Below are 19159 nucleotides of genomic sequence, written 5' to 3' on the forward strand. Positions count from 1 at the left end.
ATATCCATTATCTCGGACAGAGATAGTAGGTTCACTTCGAGGTTCTGGCAGTCGCTACAAAGTTCCTTAGGAACTAGGCTGGGCATGAGTACAGCCTACCATCCACAGACCGACGGGAAAAGTGAGAGGACTATCCAAACCTTGGAAGATATGTTGCGAGCCTGTGTGATCAACTTTGGGAAAGCATGGGATACTCATTTACCCCTTGTCGAATTTTCCTACAACAACTGTTATCACACGAGCATAAAGGCTGCTCCATTCGAGGCCCTCTATGGCCGAAAGTGCAGATCCCCTTTGTGCTGGGCTGAGGTGGGTGATACCCAGTTAGCTAAAGGACGAGTTCCTGAAAGCACTCTCACAGTTCCAGAGATCATTCGGGAAACGACAAAGAAGATCGTTCAGATTCGTGAACGATTGAAAGCCTCTAGAGACCGACAGAAAAGCTACGCTGATAAGCGAAGGAAACCGTTGGAATTCTAGGTGGGCGACCGTGTTCTATTGAAGGTCTCACCCTGGAAGGGCTTGATACGTTTTGGAAAGCGTGGAAAGCTAAATCCAAGATACATAGGGCCTTTCGAGATTCTCGCTTGAATCGGCCCTGTAGCTTACAAGCTTAACTTACCGCGCGAACTCAGTAACGTACATTCTACTTTCCACGTCTCGAACATGAAAAAGTGTCTGTCCGACGAGACTCTTGTAATCCCACTCGACGAGATCGAGATCAACGAGAGCCTCAACTTCGTGGAAAAACCTGTAGAGATCATGGACCTGGAGGTCAAGCAAACGAAACAAAGCTGTATCCCGATAGTGAAGGTTTGCTGGAACGCCAAGCGAGGACCTGAATTCACTTGGGAGCGAGAGGATCAGATGAAACTGAAATATCCTCGTCTCTTTACTTAGTAATTTGTAACTACTTATTTGCTTAAACTCTAATTTTGGGACGAAATTCCTTCTAACGGGGGGATGATGTGACAACCCGAAATTTCTATTCTGTACAACCATTCAATTCAATAGAAGTCAGAACTGTTTCTGCTAATTTTCAAGCTTTTTGGAATAAGTTTGAGTGTTTTAAAGTTAGTACTTTAGGAGATATCAGGAGAGAGGATGCCCTAGGGTTTATTGTGCAACAATAAAGTCCCAAAACTCCAAGAGTTTGGAGTTTACGGCCTAAACAAGGGTGTTTACGGCCGTAAACCCTAAAGGGGGGTATAAATATGACACTTAGTCATTATTTACCACTTTTTCACATTTTCAAGATCCAAACTCAAATCCTCTCAAGTATCATCCGACTTTTCTTCTTGATCTTCAACTTTGTAAGTGTTTCTAGCCCTAAAAATTTGATATCTTACTTAATCTAGTGATCTTACATGATTCCATCCATGAAATCATTCCAAAAGTGTAGATCTTCAAGTTTCACCAAGAACACCAAGAACACACACTAGTGTTTTTAGACTTTTAGCACCTTTTCAAGCTTCTACCTAGTAAGTACTCCTACCCTAGTTTATTATAAGACTTGTTACACTACTAATCATCAAGAAAACACCAATGAAACACAAGATCAAAGGTGTTTACGGTCAAAGATGTTCTTGGACCGTAAACCCTAATAAAGGGGACTAAGTGTGCCCTACTCCCTTACCAAGCCTTGGAAACTAGTCTAGATCCCTTCCTTGAAGTGCATAGGACTTAAAACAACAAAAAGACCATAAACCATTTGGGTTTACGGCCATAAACCCAAAGAGAAATGGTCCAAGGACCGTAAACACCACAAAGGAGTGAAATGGTGCCCTAATCTCTTCCAAAGACTTAGGCATGAAGTAGAAATGCTTCTAATGATTTGTAAAGCTTCAAAACACAACATGATAAAAGTACCACGATTTTACGGCCGTAAACTCATGGGTTTACGACCGTAAACTCAAGGGGTGATGGTCACAAAACCGTAAACTCCAAAGGAGTTTACCCTTGAACCCTAAACTCAATTACAAGGTCCTACCACCCTTAGATGCAATCCTTAGGACTTATAGCACTTAAATTAAGTGTTTTACATGTCTTAGGATGTCTTAATTTGGTTAATTAGTTGTTTAATGACTAATTGGATACATATATGTGTTATTATATGTTAACTAGGATCCTTGTGTGTGTTCAAGTCTTCACTTGACACTTAGCATCCTATACATTCCGTTCATCCAAACCACTTACTACAGGTGAGTTCATACCCCTTAATTAACCTTTTAAATGTTTTAAATGCTTTTATGGGGGGGAATACAAGTTGAACAATTATAGTTATTATATCAATCACATGTGATTAATAACTACCAAACAAGTGGATTTCTTACTTTTCAAACTGTGTTACCAAACTGTTTTACTTCAAACTGTTTTAAAAACTCTTTTTCATACCAAATGCTTTTGTCAAACTCTTTTACATGTCAAATACTGTTACTTAAACTCTTTTAAACTTATATTCTGTTAAAAGTGTATCTATATAGATATAGTTATATAAGTAGGATTGAAAGGACTTAGGACTGATAGCTCACCTTACTTCATGTTCCTTGTTTGGTTGTGGACTTTGGGTATCAGGGTTATTTGTCCGAAGGTCGTTTGAATCCTAGTTATATATTATGTATATGTATATAGATATAAAAGGTTACTTCTTTCCAGTTCAATACCTTTGGGTAGCAAGGGTATACAAACATGTTCATACATACAAACAACATTACTCGTAAACTATAATAGGTGTAGTTTAGGAAGTTACAAATCTATTACTAGACCAATGAAACATACAATGAGTCAGTTCATACATGTGTCATAACTTATAGTGATGAGAAACAAACATAACTTATAGTGATGAGAAACAAACATAACTTATAGTGATGAGAAACAAACATAACTTATAGTGATGAGAAACAAACATAATACATAGTGATGAGAAACAAACAATACCATACAGAGAGAACATACATACAGGCTAGACAGAGGAAGAACACACAATACAGCTAGCACATACATTACATATACATTATTACAGTTATGTGAGCCACGTAACGGGGCATGACACTACCTGCCATGACCGTTTTGTATCCAGAATCTCCTTAATTGGGGGGCGTATGAGTTTGTGTATAGATATATACTGGATTGACTATCCTACACCTTGCTGCTCGTTACAGTGGGACTTGAAAGTCTACGGGTGCCAAACGTAATTTCTTACGACGTCTTACATCGTCGTTTTTCTATGAGTCGGTAGCAGGGTACAGGCCGATCACATGGTACTTTAAATAACAATTGGTTTAAGGTAGTTAGTACAGCAGTAGTTACTTAATACAACACTACAGTACTATTCCATTTTCCCATTACATTCACTTTGTGAACATTCACACAATGAACAGTAATGTAAAAACTATATTTTTGGTTAATGATAGTCAGATTTGGGAAAATACATACTCTTACAAGAGACACACACACAGACACTAGATGCCTTGGTAGAAGGCTACTTTTAGTAGGAAACATAGGGTTTTCTAGAAGAATTCAAACTTTTACAAACTTATACAAACATCTTACAAATGCTTTCATACAAATACAGACACTAATATACTTATGATCTCACCAGCTTTAAAGCTGATAAACTCTTTCAAAATAACTTGTATTCTCAGGTCACCAGTAGACATGTACTGGTGCCAGGTTTTGAGAAGATGAAGCTCATTCAAGACTCATCTTTTATTTTGATACATATTTTTGGTGTCTATTTAACTTGACATAACACACTTGTATGAAATTATATTATTAATGCAATGGATGATGTTGTTGCTTGTTTACTACTTTGCATTGTTGTGATACTGTACATGACGTCCTCTGTCACACCCCAAAATTGGAACGGCGGAATACGTTCTGGGGTGGAGGACGTCATGTACAGTATCATAACTGTGACAACCCGAAGATTTTTAAAATTTTGCCTGGTAAAGCTCAGCCAGTCAACTCAGATGAGTGTCAAACTCATTTCTGCTATCATTTAGCCTTGTTTAGAGTCCATTTAAAGGTCCAAAGGTTAGTACATTCAAGCATTGAACATAGAAAAGGATCGCGTGCGCTTTTAGCATCAAAACCGGGCCTTACACTCCAACACAAGGAGTGTACGGTCGCACACATGGGTGTGCGGCTGCACACTCCTCTCCTGGCAGCACACTCACGAGTATAAGTGTACAACTCAGCCTCCTTTAATCACTTTTCACCCTCCAAGGCTTAGAACTCGATTTCTCTCTCAACTATCATCCGATTTTCAGCCTAGATCTTCAAGAATGTAAGTGTTCTTCACTTAAACTGTTGTTAATCCTTCCAAACTAGTAACACTCTTTGATTTCATCCATTTGAAATCGTGATTTGGCTAGATCTTTAAATCTTCATCCATTTCACCAAGAACACACACTTGTTGTTGGCGATTTTGGAACTTCTCGAGCTTCCGGATCGTAAGAATTCTTTCGTAAAGCTTAGAACTTGATGAGAACACTTGTTTACAGCCTTGAAAATGCCCAGAACTCAAGAGCATGTGGTGTGTGCGGCCGCACACACAGTGGTGGTCGTACACCCCTCAAAAACCCCTCAAATCACCCTTTAAACACACCTAAAGGCTTCCATATTGTAAGGACCATTCCCAAACACATTTTACTACTAGTTATGAGCCTTAGAAAACATCCAAAACATGTTCATCAAGGAGTGTGCGGCCGCACACACTCATGTGACCGCACACACTCATGTGACCGCACACCCCTTTGTTTGGTGCTTTAGGGCTTCCAAAATGCCTTTCTAGCTTCAATACTTGATGAACATCAGCCCTGCAAGCCTCCCCACCATTTGGAAAACGTTTTGAGCACACTTTACCATGAGTATGCGGCCACACACTCCCCTGGCCGCACACCCATGTCCGCACACCCATCAAAATGGCCGTACACTCCCTTAGTTTGAATCACATGTGATTCCAACACTTGGTCAAAGTGTTTCCTAGTCCCGGAAGGTGTTTCCTTACATTTGGTTGCTTATAAACACTATATTGATGTCAATATATGCCAATATATGTCATTTAGGATTTATTGTGTCTCGGGACTTCATTCGTGGAACTTCTCATCCTTACACGCATACCCGTTTGAATCACCCACATCAGGTGAGTTCATACCCCGCAATGAATCTTTTAACTGTTTTAACTGTTTTAAGGGGGGGAATACAATTTGAACACAATGATAATTGTGTAAAGGTTTGTTATAAACATCTTTCAAAATGTTACTTCTGTCATTTATAAGTTGTCAAAACATTTCAAAAACTCTTTTAAAGTTATGTTACTTTTTATACAAAACTCCGTTTTTAAAGTACAAACATAACTTGGTAGATAAACGAGTCTTTTCAGTAACAGTCCAAATAGAACATTAGTAAGTTATAATAGGTATAGTTTAGGAGAATACTTTTCATTACTTCTAGTACAATGAAGTACAGAAACAAACAATAGATACTATGATGAGAAACAAACAATAGATACTATGATGAGAAACAAACAATAGATACTATGATGAGAAACAAACAATACAGGCTAGACAGAGAAAGAACACACAATACAGCTAGCACATACATATACATATACATATACATTACTTATAGTTATGTGAGCCACTTAACGGGGGCATGGCACTACCTGTCATGACCCGTTTTGTATCCAGAATCTCGTTAAGTGGAGAGCGTATGAGTTTGTGTATAGATCTATACTGGATTGACTATCCTACACCTCGACGCTTGCTACAGTGGGACTTGCAAGTCTACGGGTGCCAAACGTCATTTCTTACGACGTCTTACATCGTCGTTTTTATATAGAGTCGGTAGCAGGATACAGGCCGATCACATGGTACTTTAAATAACAATAGGTTTAAAGTAATTAGTACAGCGGTAGTTACTTAATACAACACTACAATACTATTTCATTTTCCCATTTCTTTCATAAAGTGACAGTACCGGTTGAAAGTCAAACTCAAACTATTTTCGCGTCAAGATAGTTATAAACTAGGGAAAATATACATTTTTACAATCGAAGGCTACGTTTAAAAGAAAGGACTATAATGCTAGTCTTATGATTCCTTAATGTATACATCACAGGATATATATATACCAATAGAGTCCGACAGGTAATAGGATGTGTGCTCTCCGTTTCATTTCCTGTTCCTTGTTTGGTTGTGGGCTTGGAACGAATTCACCCAATCTATTTTCTACCTGATTCTATATATATGTATGCTTAGTATACATTAAGTCATCATAAGGATACCAGGTATGGGTCAGGTTAGGACACAGAGTCAAAGCACAGTTTTTCTAGTACAAAACATACTTTCCAAAAACTAGTACTCTTGGTATACAAAACTAGAAACTTCCCAGTAAAGGGTTTAATCCATTTTATTAAACCAGTACAATTTAAAGGACCTTAGGTGAGTAACTCTATAATACCTTAGTTTATGTTGGGTTTTGAGAATTCTAACACTCCTATGGTGTACATACAACCCTATAAACCTCGGATCTATGTTTTCTCTATTATACATGCAAATATTAAATATTCCAAGGTTTCATCCTAACTAGCATATTATGAAGCACCTATACTACAAAGTTCTAGTTAGATGACATACCTTTTGATCTAGCTTGATGTCTTCAAGCTTTAAGAGCTTAGCCCCAATAGTGTGGAAGCCTCAAATGGAATCACAAATCACCAAAACACCTTGGAAGACTTTGAGAGAATATCATGCACACTTGAAATCGGCCCACTCTTATGTCCTCACACACTAGTTCCATTTCTTGTGCCAAAGGCCTCTTTATATAGTATGGAGGATTAGGGTTACATCCATGTAAACCCTAATATCCATCCATGGGTTAAAACTCCATGAACTATCCATGAAAGCTTTAGCCCAACCTAAATGAACTTGGCCCATTCCATATATATATATATATATATATATATATATATATATATATATATATATATATATATATATATATATATATATATATATATATATAAGAGTCCATATTTAATTAGTTCCTATTGATCACTTAATTAATCCTAAATTAATTCTTGATCAATACTAATTAAATAATATGATTCCATATTAATATATTAGAACTTATAATATATTAATATAAATCATAAATATACTATTCTCAAAAGACTATCCATATAAATTGTATCGGTGATGTGCAACCCAAATGGACCATGCCGAGTCGGGTCAAGTACATACCAAATATAGTTATGGACTTAGACATTAATCCAACAGTCTCCCACTTGGATAAGTCTAAAACTATTATTGACTATGACTTCAAAACGTAACTGGCAATCGTAGCTCTTAAAGCCGCTGTCGAACTCTGACCTTGTCAACGAACTCTGAAATTTGTTAATGACTTGTCCATTAGATAAGGGATCATATATTCCTCCATTCTAGATATCATATGGACTGAGACATGGATTATAATCATTCTCTCTGTCCATTTGTTGTTTCCCGATTTCCGATTTATAACGACTGACTGATTGAACAAATCAAATCAGTCCTGGCTTGGCCAAGCACTCACATGTGTCATCATTAAATCATCGAGGGGCCCACAGATATCGCTTTTATCCCGAAGGTAAAAGGAATGGATAAACTTCGACTCATATGGCTTGTTCTACTACTTGTTGAATCATACACAAAGGCACGTTTTATAACATCGAGTTACCAATGCGGTTTTGCGCAATCAATGTACAACCAACTCATAGTAACAACTCATATCTCTAGGTTTGAAGAATATAAGATATTATCGTCTCATGATCACTCGTGATAAAATCCATGAAGTGATTCAAATGAGCGCGGGTTGAATCCAATACTCAGAACTTATGAGCACTCATGAGTGTTGTAGCCCCTTTGTCCAACATCTTAGACCTCTACAATCCAACTCATGACAGTCTTGATTCATATCTACTTCCATCATATGACCGACTGTGGATGGTTTGAATAACTTAGTCATTTGGGAAGAATGACCTAGTTTATTCTGGAAGTCAAAACATGCAAAATGAAACACAAGAATAATTGAATCTAGTATGGTCTCAAAACCTATGAATATAAATAAAACACCTTTTATTTATCACCGTACTGATTACTCATTATTCATTGTTTCGGTTTTATCAACTTTATACTTGAATTAAAAACACTAGTTGTCCCATGCTCGAAGCATGTACACTATGTTTTTCTAAACACTAGTCATGCCATACACCAAGTATACATACTAAGTTTGTCTATGATCTTTACTTTGTGCAATAGACCGATTGAACATAATTCCAATGATTCTCTTTTCACACTCCCAAATCCTTATCGAAAATGTAAGAATTCCAAATTCCTATCATTTACCGAAATCTGTTATATTTTAAACTTATATGCATTGATCCTCTTGTAATGATTATGCACACAGTCACAAAGACTTGTCAACAGACATTACAGAGTATTCCAATGGATATCAACTCCATGGAAACATTCTTCTTGCATTAAGTTATTCTAACCTTACACAAATTGAATAACTTCCACCTATGAAAACATTTCCATATTCCCATTTTGACTGTCACTTCTGAACAAGAGTTTCCTCCTTTCAGAGTATGTCAATATGGTCCTTCCAAAATTAGCACTATACTTCCAACTGTCCCTGAGCAACCAATCTTTGGTAAACCTCAGATTGTCCTTGACAATTGCTTAATCATTTTAGTCATATCCAATTCTAGACCTTTTCCCTTCTTAATGCCTCTGGGCATTTGGAAAAATTTAGAAATCACAAATATTATAGCACATTCAATCGATCCTGTACCCAAAGCAAATGGTACACGATTCATGATGTCTCACATAAAGACATGATTCTAGACCAGTCTTTTGCTACAATATTTTTATTTGCCATGTTTTCAAAATTTGACTATGAAGAGGGATGCCGTAATCAAAATCGAATTTTGAGAACGCAATATATAGAATTTCCTTAAGTTGAACCAATCCAACATGAAATTCATATATAAATTCTTGACTAAAGATGATTAAGGTCTCAATCTAAGCCTTTAGAACTGAAATGAAGTATATCCTCTCCCTTAATTATAGAAAAACAACTTTTTCAATCCCTGCAGCCTCACGAATTGAAACTTTTGTTTTCTATAATTAACATTGCTAACTTGCAACACTAACAATAATTATCATGCTCCCACTAACATGATGATTATTAGCATAACACTTATGGTCCCACTAGCTTTGACATGTACTCAGAAATCGGCTGGACTTCTAGAAATCAATACTTTATTGATTTTCTTACCAAAGTTCAGATTTCTGATACGAGATGCTTTGATAAAACTTTATCAAAATCATACACCTTTCCTTAGATAGCATGCATGTGTGTCTAAACAATTTCAGAACTACGAAAAGAGATGTCGTAATCATAGTCTCAATTGTTTAGACCTTTTGCCATCTGCTTCAAATCTACTTGGTGGAAGTGTTTCCTCACCATCATTTTCATGAATCGGAGAGAAACCTTATGACCCTTAGATTTTATGGTGTATGTGTTCTTATCCATGTGAATCGTCAAAACAATAGTCACAAGACAAGGATAATGACAAATCCAAACTCATATGGACTGAACTTATGCAATCTTAACTTCTTGTCACCTGCCATTGCTTCCAAGTTGTTATGCAACCAATTGAGAACTTTCAGAACTCCTATGCAAAGCCAACTTTAACTGGAATGGGCACAAAATATGTCAACACGATAGGTTATAAACCTCAAGTCGTGTGCTAGTGACGAACCTTAGGTTTTATTCTTGATTAGTTCTTGAAATTCTTTTTAGGGTCTTTAAGACTCCCACTATCCTCTTGACATATAAGACTATCTTGCCAAATATTCAAGAGATAGTGCGGATTCTTTATCAAGACAAACACTTCACACAATTGGCCTTAGTTGGTCTTAGTTTTATCCAAAACATCACAACTTACCAATTTCAAATGTCCAAGAGTAGGACACTTTTACTCTTACATTTGACAAGTGTTTTAAACCTTTCTTTAAGATATGTCACTCAACTTACAATCTTGGAGTATGACTCTAAGAATTGTTTTGGAACGAAGTATGACTCATCTTCTTGATCTAACCATTTCAACAATTCATGACTCCTCTTCTTAGTCATAAGAATGCACTAAGATGACCTTTAGAGGACTAATTGTGATATGATTTCTAAGTCATTAAGATCATCACAAACACGATACTAAAGTACTCTCCCATCTTTTCAGATTTGAGAAACTTTATCTTTTTGCCTAATTTGATTCTTCCCATTCGTTCTGCCATACATTGAGACTTTTCCAATGTTTCAGAATTATTCTTAAACTTGTAAGTATAACCATATTTACTAAACTTTAGTAAATCAAATAGTCTTAACGAGCTTTGTGGTGGACATGACCAGTGCACAAGAATGTGTACTCGATCCCTTTAGTCCTTCACTTGACTCAGACATCCATGTGAACAAGTAATTAGTCTTGATTTTCCAATGCTTGAAAGTTCTCATTCATCATACTATTCAACTTGCATGATTCCAAGTTTCGGTCCAATTGAAACTTGGGTGATGAGGAACTTTCCTGATTTAGAAAATTTAGACACTACCACAAATGAAAGAATCAAATCCATTTTCCAATATTGCTGTCCGTGGAATCATATAAGCAACAATTTTCCACAAATGCCATTGTAAGGATACTTCAAATAAACAAAATTAAACAATTTTCTTTTATTTTAAAACTTAGCGGAAAAACTTATCCTTACAATCCACATGGAAAATTGTTGTTATCTATTCCTTAGCAATATTTCATAACTTCTTAAGCAACTGCTCAAAATTCCGATGCGATCGAAATCCACCTTCGCGATCAGAATCAGCATATACTTCCTTTAAGATTTCTCTCTATTCTTTGATTCTTAAAACATCAACATGTGACCCAGTCACATCATGTAATGAGGATCTCAGAATAGAACTTAACAGAGTTAGATAGTGGACTTTACCTGAAGTTGAGTCAAACTTCTTGACTTGATCAACGTTATTATCTTTCAGGTAAATAGGCAGCTTCGCAATCAATGCCCCTTCCTTTGGCAAGAGAAACATATGGACTCTTTGGGAATGGTGTACTGGACTATCACAGACTTGCCTTTCTCTTTACCATTTGGTCAATCGAGTTGACTATGGCCAATCCCTTTCCATTGGGAAGAGAAAGCTTTTCTATATATCCAATGTTACCATTTTTCAAAGTCCATGGAAGTTTGGGAAGTTAATCGTCTAATCAAATTTGCTCTACCAGTGCTCCAAATCATTGCTGATTTAGCAGCACAAAGCAAATAGATAAGATCATTAAGGGTCATGTCATAGTCTTTTTCATAGTAGTCCCAAAGAAACTAACTATGTGACTTAGAAGGTGATTGAACAACTGACTTTCTTAAGACTTTGACACCCAACTCTCCAGGCTTGTCAATATGTGGCTTCATCTCCAAGATGTGAGCACACATAGACCTTGATTGCCAATAGGGCTTGAGTGACCTTTAACTTGTGGGATAGGAAGAATAATTGGAGGTGGCGGAGGTAAAGTTCCAAGAGATTTGGGAAGATCATAGATGTCTGAAGTAGACATCTTTTGGGAGATTATTCAAGATAGTTGATTGAAAGTCCTTAATATAACACCCAATATGAAATATTAAGGCTAGGACCCAACACAATATTTTATAACTTGGAAGAGGGATGCCGTAATCCAGGGTATAGAATATTTGAAGGTAGGTGAATGACAATTCACCAATTTCCACCATGAAAAACGAAATAATTTATTAGGTTTTAATTGGATTTGAAACTCCTAGATCTTTTGAGATTCATTGAACTTTCAATGGCATGTTTCAATCTCGAGTGTGCCCTTCAGGTTTTGTGACTGGGATGCCGAGGATCACAAAACAAGGTGTGAAGTAACCATGCAAATTACTTGGTACTCTTAAATGTTTATCACTTAATCGTTGTGCCGGTAAACCACACGCGCCCCTTGTGACCTCATGAAAAAACCTTAAGTCACCCTTTGCCTACCTTGTTAAGTCCAAGTTAGTGTGCCGGTAAACCACACACGCTCCACCAACGATTTAAACAAGGTGCAAAGTGTAATTTCATGGATTAGCACCTTATTCACATTTTCCTAAGTAACTAAGATTGGGTATTTATAAAAGGTTTAGTTACTTAGTATTTATCATTAATACTTTTAATGAAGGGAGAATTTATAGTCTTTGTCCTACCCGTTCGGCTAACGACCCTCCACCAGTCAAGGAAGCGGTGGGTGAGAGTGGACACCCATTAAGCTGCCATTTTATAGGCAACAACCTTATACCCCCCTTATAGACCGGCTTCGTGAATGAGGCCTACTAATGGTAAGACTGACTTGCTCTTATATATATATATATATATATATATATATATATATATATATATATATATATATATATATATATATATATATATATATATATATATATATATATATATATATATATATATTATTAACTTATAATATTATAAAGTATAAGGGTTGAATTTTAACTTTTAAAATTCTAAGGGCTTAACTTCGAATTAAAGTATTCATGAGAGAAACTTTACAAATTCCAAAACTTGAGGGCAAGTTTTGAAAATATTCAAAACCATTTAATTCCATAACTTATGTGTTTAAAGTAGTTTTAATTAAAACTCTTCAAGTTCCATAAGTTGAGGACAAGTTATGGAAGACTTTAAACTATTAAAGAATGTAACTCTTCTTCTTTTGTAACTTATGGAACTAATTAAGGTTACACATTTTTATTATTTAATGAAGTGACTCTTGAACCTCCATAACTTGAGGACAAGTTATGGAGTCATAAAACCATTTAATGAGGACAAGACTCTTCATTTTGTAACCTTTGCCAACTTTTATGAGTTTTAAGAAACTTAAATGTGACCTTTCATGTAACTTGAGGACAAGTTACACAAACACATTTTCGAATCATCTCTTAGATTAAAATGGATTAAAGACACATAATCAATTAACTTTTCCATTAATCTAAGCAACTCATATGAACAAAGATAATTCACATCAAACTTTTTCATGTAATTAGCATAACTTTTAAACTAACACAAAACATGAATCTATCGACAATTGTCTTTAAAAATGGATTAGCATGAACATTACCCCATCAAAAACAAGTTTATAAGGTCAAAAACAGCTTAGGGTAATGTTCCTAGTCCAATTCCAGCCAAAACAGTCGAATATATGTTGTCTGGGGTCCAACTCGTCGAGTGCACGAACCAACTCGGCGAGTTGGATGAGTTTTGCCTTGGACTCGTCGAGTCCCTTTATGGACTCGGCGAGTCTGCTGTTCAGACAGCAAAAAACTTCGATTTTTAAGCAGATTTTGCAAGTATAACAAGAAAACAAGCCTACGCTCTGATACCACTGTTGGGTTTTGAGCATTCTAACACTCCTATGGTGTACATGCAACCCTATAAACCTTGGATCTATGTTTTCTCTATTATACATGCAAATATTAAATATTCCAAGGTTTCATCCTAACTAGCATATTATGAAGCACCTATACTACAAAGTTCTAGTTAGATGACATACCTTTTGATGTAGCTTGATGTCTTCAAGCTTTAAGAGCTTAGCCCCAATAGTGTGGAAGCCTCAAATGGAATCACAAATCACCAAAACACCTTGGAAGACTTTGAGAGAATATCATGCACACTTGAAATCGGCCCACTCTTATGTCCTCACACACTAGTTCCATTTCTTGTGCCAAAGCCCTCTTTATATAGTATGGAGGATTAGGGTTACATCCATGTAAACCCTAATACCCATCCATGGGTTAAAACTCCATGAACTATCCATGAAAGCTTTAGCCCAACCTAAATGAACTTGGCCCATTCCATATATATATATATATATATATATATATATATATATATATATATATATATATATATATATATATATATATATATATATATATATAAGAGTCCATATTTAATTAGTTCCTATTGATCACTTAATTAATCATAAATTAATTCTTGATCAATACTAATTAAATAATATAATTCCATATTAATATATTAGAACTTATAATATATTAATATAAATCATAAATATACTATTCTCAAAATACTATCCATATAAATTGTGTCGGTGAAGTGCAACCCAAATGGACCATGCCGAGTCGAGTCAAGTACATACCAAATATAGTTATGGACTTAGACATTAATCCAACAGGTTATACATCATGTTTATATATAAAACTAATACCCAATAGGTAGTTGGATGTGTGCTTTCCGCCTTACTTCCTGCTCCTTGTTTGGTTGTGGGCTTAGGGCAGATTCACTCAATTAACTTTCTATCCGATATTAGATTATATATATCAGTATAAACTAAGCTATTATAAAAGTAGTCATTATGGTCACCATTTTATTATAAGAAATAAGGGTTTTCTTAAAGAACTTTTTATTAGATATAAAGGAACCATTACAATGAACTCCATGAGTAACAAGTGGATACACCTGGGTTATATATGACAATGATCTAACAACCAATGGGATGTGTGTTATCCGCCTAAATTTCTGTTCCTTGTTTGGTTGTGAGCTTAGGGCAGATGCGCACAATCGATTTTTTGTTTACTCTGAGTCTTATATAACTTGTACCCACTTAGTACCCATAGAAGGGGTTGTAGTGTTATTTTACTTAAACTTCCATCAAAGTAGGAAATATAGGATTTTCTAGAGGAACAGGCGAGCTTTTCAAAACAGAACTTACAACTTACAACATTTTACAACTACATGTTACATCTACATTTTTAACAACACTTTACAACTTACTTACATCACTAAAATCTTATGAACTCACCAGCTTAATTGCTGATCAACTCTTTCAAATAACTTGTATTCTCAGGAGACTATTAGACATGTGCTCATGCTGGGAATTCAGAAGATGGAGCATTATAGCTTCAAGTCTTGTTTTGTTATTTGTTTATGAATTCTATGTTTTGTGAACACACACATTGTAAACACTTTCTTTCTAAATGAAATGGTTGTTCATTACTTTCTTACCATATACATATCTCGTGATACTAAACATGACGTCCTCCACCCCCGAACGATTCCGCCGTTCCGGTTTTGGAGTGTGACAGATTGGTATCATAGCATTGTTTATAGTGAACTAAGTATATCAACCGATAAAAGATATACAACTATAAATACAATGGGGCTTAAGTGCTCTGGATAATGATATATTTTTAGAGTATAACTACAAGTTATAAAAATATACCTACTTGTTTATTCATGTACATAATAGAACTAGTGTCACGAGGAGAACAGAACTAAAAGTATTTAAAGGTTGGGCACTGTCGTCAACCTGAACAGTTATGTAATCATAGCTAGGATCAATATAGCCTGATTAACTATATTTATTCGAGATGTGACCGACATGTGTTTGGGAATGATGTGGTGTTGCAACAGTGTTAAAACTTACCTGAGCACCAGAACAAGTACATTACGTTAGAATACTATAGGAGTATTTTAGTTCATATAAATAACTTATGTGACAACTTAAAGACCCTTACGGATAGGTCTATAATGTTGCAAGGTATATTCCTAAAGTTTTATATATAATCAAGATCTTATAGACTTAGAATATGTGGTCTACGCTTCGCTATCCATTCCTCTTAAGGGTGTAGTGTTGGAGTGGGATCACTTATTCGAAGGTCTATTTAATCTTCAATTATATACAAACTTGTGACAACCTCTAAATTTCGGTCAAGTCAAAGTCAAACAAAGTCAACAAGTCAAACCGGTCAACTCCATTAACCCTTGTATGTTAAGGTTTACGTTGTACAATTCGCTATTTTAATGAGAAAACATCATTTGGAAAATTCATGTGTTTGATTTTCCTTAGCCTTAACAGTGCTAAACAACGAACCAAAGCGATAAAACACTATTGCACAATTATCGGGGGCTGTGTAAGACTCTTAAACATGGCTTAACGGGGTTTACAAATATGACAATTGTAAAAATCTCATCATATTTACTATTTACTATTTACTATTTACTATTTACTACCTACTATTTACTATTTACGTTTTAAAAATTACTATTATTAGTCAATTAGTATTAACCATCTTCTAGAAACATTTGTCATGATTACATTATGAATATGTCATATACACTAACTAGTTATATGGAGAATGTCAACATTTAACACTTATTATTAAAGAATTATATATGAATAGTAATTCTTACTAGTATAAATACAAGGCTTAAGTCACTCATTTTCTACACCATTCTCTCTCAATTTCAAGACTTCCAAGGTTAATCATCAAGCTTTCTTCCACTCTTGGTTCTCGATTCGTCAAGGCATCTTCTAAGTGTTTTTGAGTTGAACACTTCTCTTCTCCAACATCCATCCTCTAAGAACACATAAGGTGAGTTCATACCCCTACATTTACATGTTTTTCTTAAGCTTTAAGGGGGGAATACAAGTAAAATCATCAAGAACACAATTAAACTTTTTCTATCAGATTACATCAGAAAAGATGAACTTCGATCACGGACTGTTTTGGTCAACTTAAATATTTTAGTTTTCAAAACTGTTCCAGGTGCAAGTAGCTCAAACTCTTAGCTTTAAAATGGCTACTTGCACATCTCCATATGATTTTTCTACAATTTATGGTGATTTTTACAAAACTGCCTATCATTTCAGAGGCAAACCCGGACCAGTCTGTGATTATGAACATTTTCACCTCTGTTAGAGATCATTAAAACTCATGATAAAATTTACGAACAAACTAGACTCATATTTCAAACTCTCAGAATTTGCGGATTTGGATTTAGAGCTCTGATGATTTTCCTATAAATTTTCTAAGAACAGTAACAGAAACTGTATTCAACGAAAAGTTGTTGTCAATTTCATTTCACCTTGTAACATGTTGAGCAAGGTGTATATCTTTATGTGATTATATGTTATTGCAATATATGACATTTTATCTTAATATTTAGACACACATCAGTTTACAAATGGATTTGGACATATAAAATATAAAGAATAACAAGTGATTATAATCAAAGTACAACCGATACATTCAAACATTTAATAAACTATTTTGAATATAGTTTGCATACATTACTACGTACTACCCTTGGTTGATAAACTATAATAGGTATAGTTTATGATACATTACATAACACATACAGTTAAAAAGGGTACATTTATACAAAGGATATTTTCATTAAGCAAGGTACGGCCATACGGTACCAAGTTTTCATAACACGTAATTCCGTTAATGACTTTGTGAGACATTTACTTCAAATTACCATTAAGTCCTGTATTGTAACCAGAGTCTCCTTGAGGGAGAGCGTGATAGTTGTGTATAGATCTATATTGGGTTTGACAAACCCACACCTAAACTGCATGCAACAGTTAGACCGATAGGTCTGGGGTGACAAATGTCATAACATTTCCGACGCCTGAAGAACGTCGTTTTAGGCAACCTTGGTCATAGTATGGTTATAATAAACTCACATAAAGTATTAATAAACATTGGAATTTACAGGAACTTCATTAAAATTTAACGAGTTTATGTCGATTTAAACTTGCATTGTTTTACTATAAATATGACAAATTACTTGTACATTTCGGTCTTTGGGTTTTAAGACTACATTTACACATTAAGGAAAATATTGGATTTTCTAACACAAATACTACTTTTACAAACGAAAGGCTTTTAATAATACCAAACAAAAGCTTATGAACTCACCAACCTTTGTGTTGACACTTTTTCAAACAACTTGTATTCTCAGGAAATCATTAAACAGGTAACCAAGTGCTTTTGAGGATGGGGCGCTAAGGCGTCTACTATTTCATATTTTGTCAACATATTGTAATTGATTCGTAAACATGTAATTCATACAATGATGTCACTTTTTCAATTATATATATGTTGGTTGTGTTTGCTTCAATTACTATTACAATTGTTGTTATGATACTATACATGAAGTCATCCACCCTCGGACGTTTCCGCCATCCTTGGTTTGGGGGTGTGACAGATTGGTATCAGAGCACAGTTTATAGTAAATTAAGTATATCAAACCACATAAGATATACAAACTATAAACACAATTGGGACTAATAGTCTCTGATTTGTGCATTTTTCAAATAAATATACTCTTAGAAAATAAATAATTTTCTTGATTAAAGTATACATACATACATTACATGCTCGCATGGTATCATAACTAGCGAAAACATAAAGCAAAAGAAGAAGAGTTGAACATTTTGAGTATGCCTTAGTATATGTGGATTAAATCTGGGAAGGATATAGCCTGATCAACTATATCTGTCCGGGAATTTACTTGCATATACCGGGGGATGGTCAGGATGGACAACAAATCTAACAAACCTAATAACACACTACAAAAGGATACTTTAAGAACTCAAAACTAAACATTTACAAATACTATAGGAGTATTTTGTGTTACTATAATAAATTATCTGAGAATTAAATAGGTCTTTATTTATAGATCAATAGCTGCTAAGTGGATGCGCTAAGGTCATATGTAACTAAGATGCTATAGACTTAGAATTTATGTATCTTTGTTTCACTTCTTGTCCTTGTTTGGTTGTGGTCTTGGAGTTAGGGTCATCTATTCGAAGGACTATTATATCTTAATCACATATGACTGGTATGCACTTTGCAACTAATTTAGTAACCGATAAAGATCATTTTAAAATATAATATATTAATTATGTCCCGACTAAATTAGTATATGTAAAACTTTTACAAACAGTCATATACTTGGAAACAAGGAGACTCAAATAAAATATTTTATACTTTCATTTTACCTCATAACCCAATGTATTGGGTCAATTAAAAGTATAAAATCGTATGTATCGTAAACATACCGGAAAACAACGTAATAATATACTTTATGTATAAAAGATTTCTCTTCCTATAAATATACTTTTACTAAAAGTACATTGGTTTACGACTTACGACAGAACCATGCCGCCAAGGAGAAGACCAAGACCTTCCGGCAACATAGCAACACCTCCTCCGCCGCTGCCTCTACAGTTTGATCCTGCGAT

The sequence above is a fragment of the Lactuca virosa genome, chromosome 5 (genome assembly GCF_052849685.1).
Source record: "Lactuca virosa cultivar CGN04683 chromosome 5, Lactuca_virosa_CGN04683_v6, whole genome shotgun sequence".
In the NCBI taxonomy this organism is placed as follows: domain Eukaryota; kingdom Viridiplantae; phylum Streptophyta; class Magnoliopsida; order Asterales; family Asteraceae; genus Lactuca; species Lactuca virosa.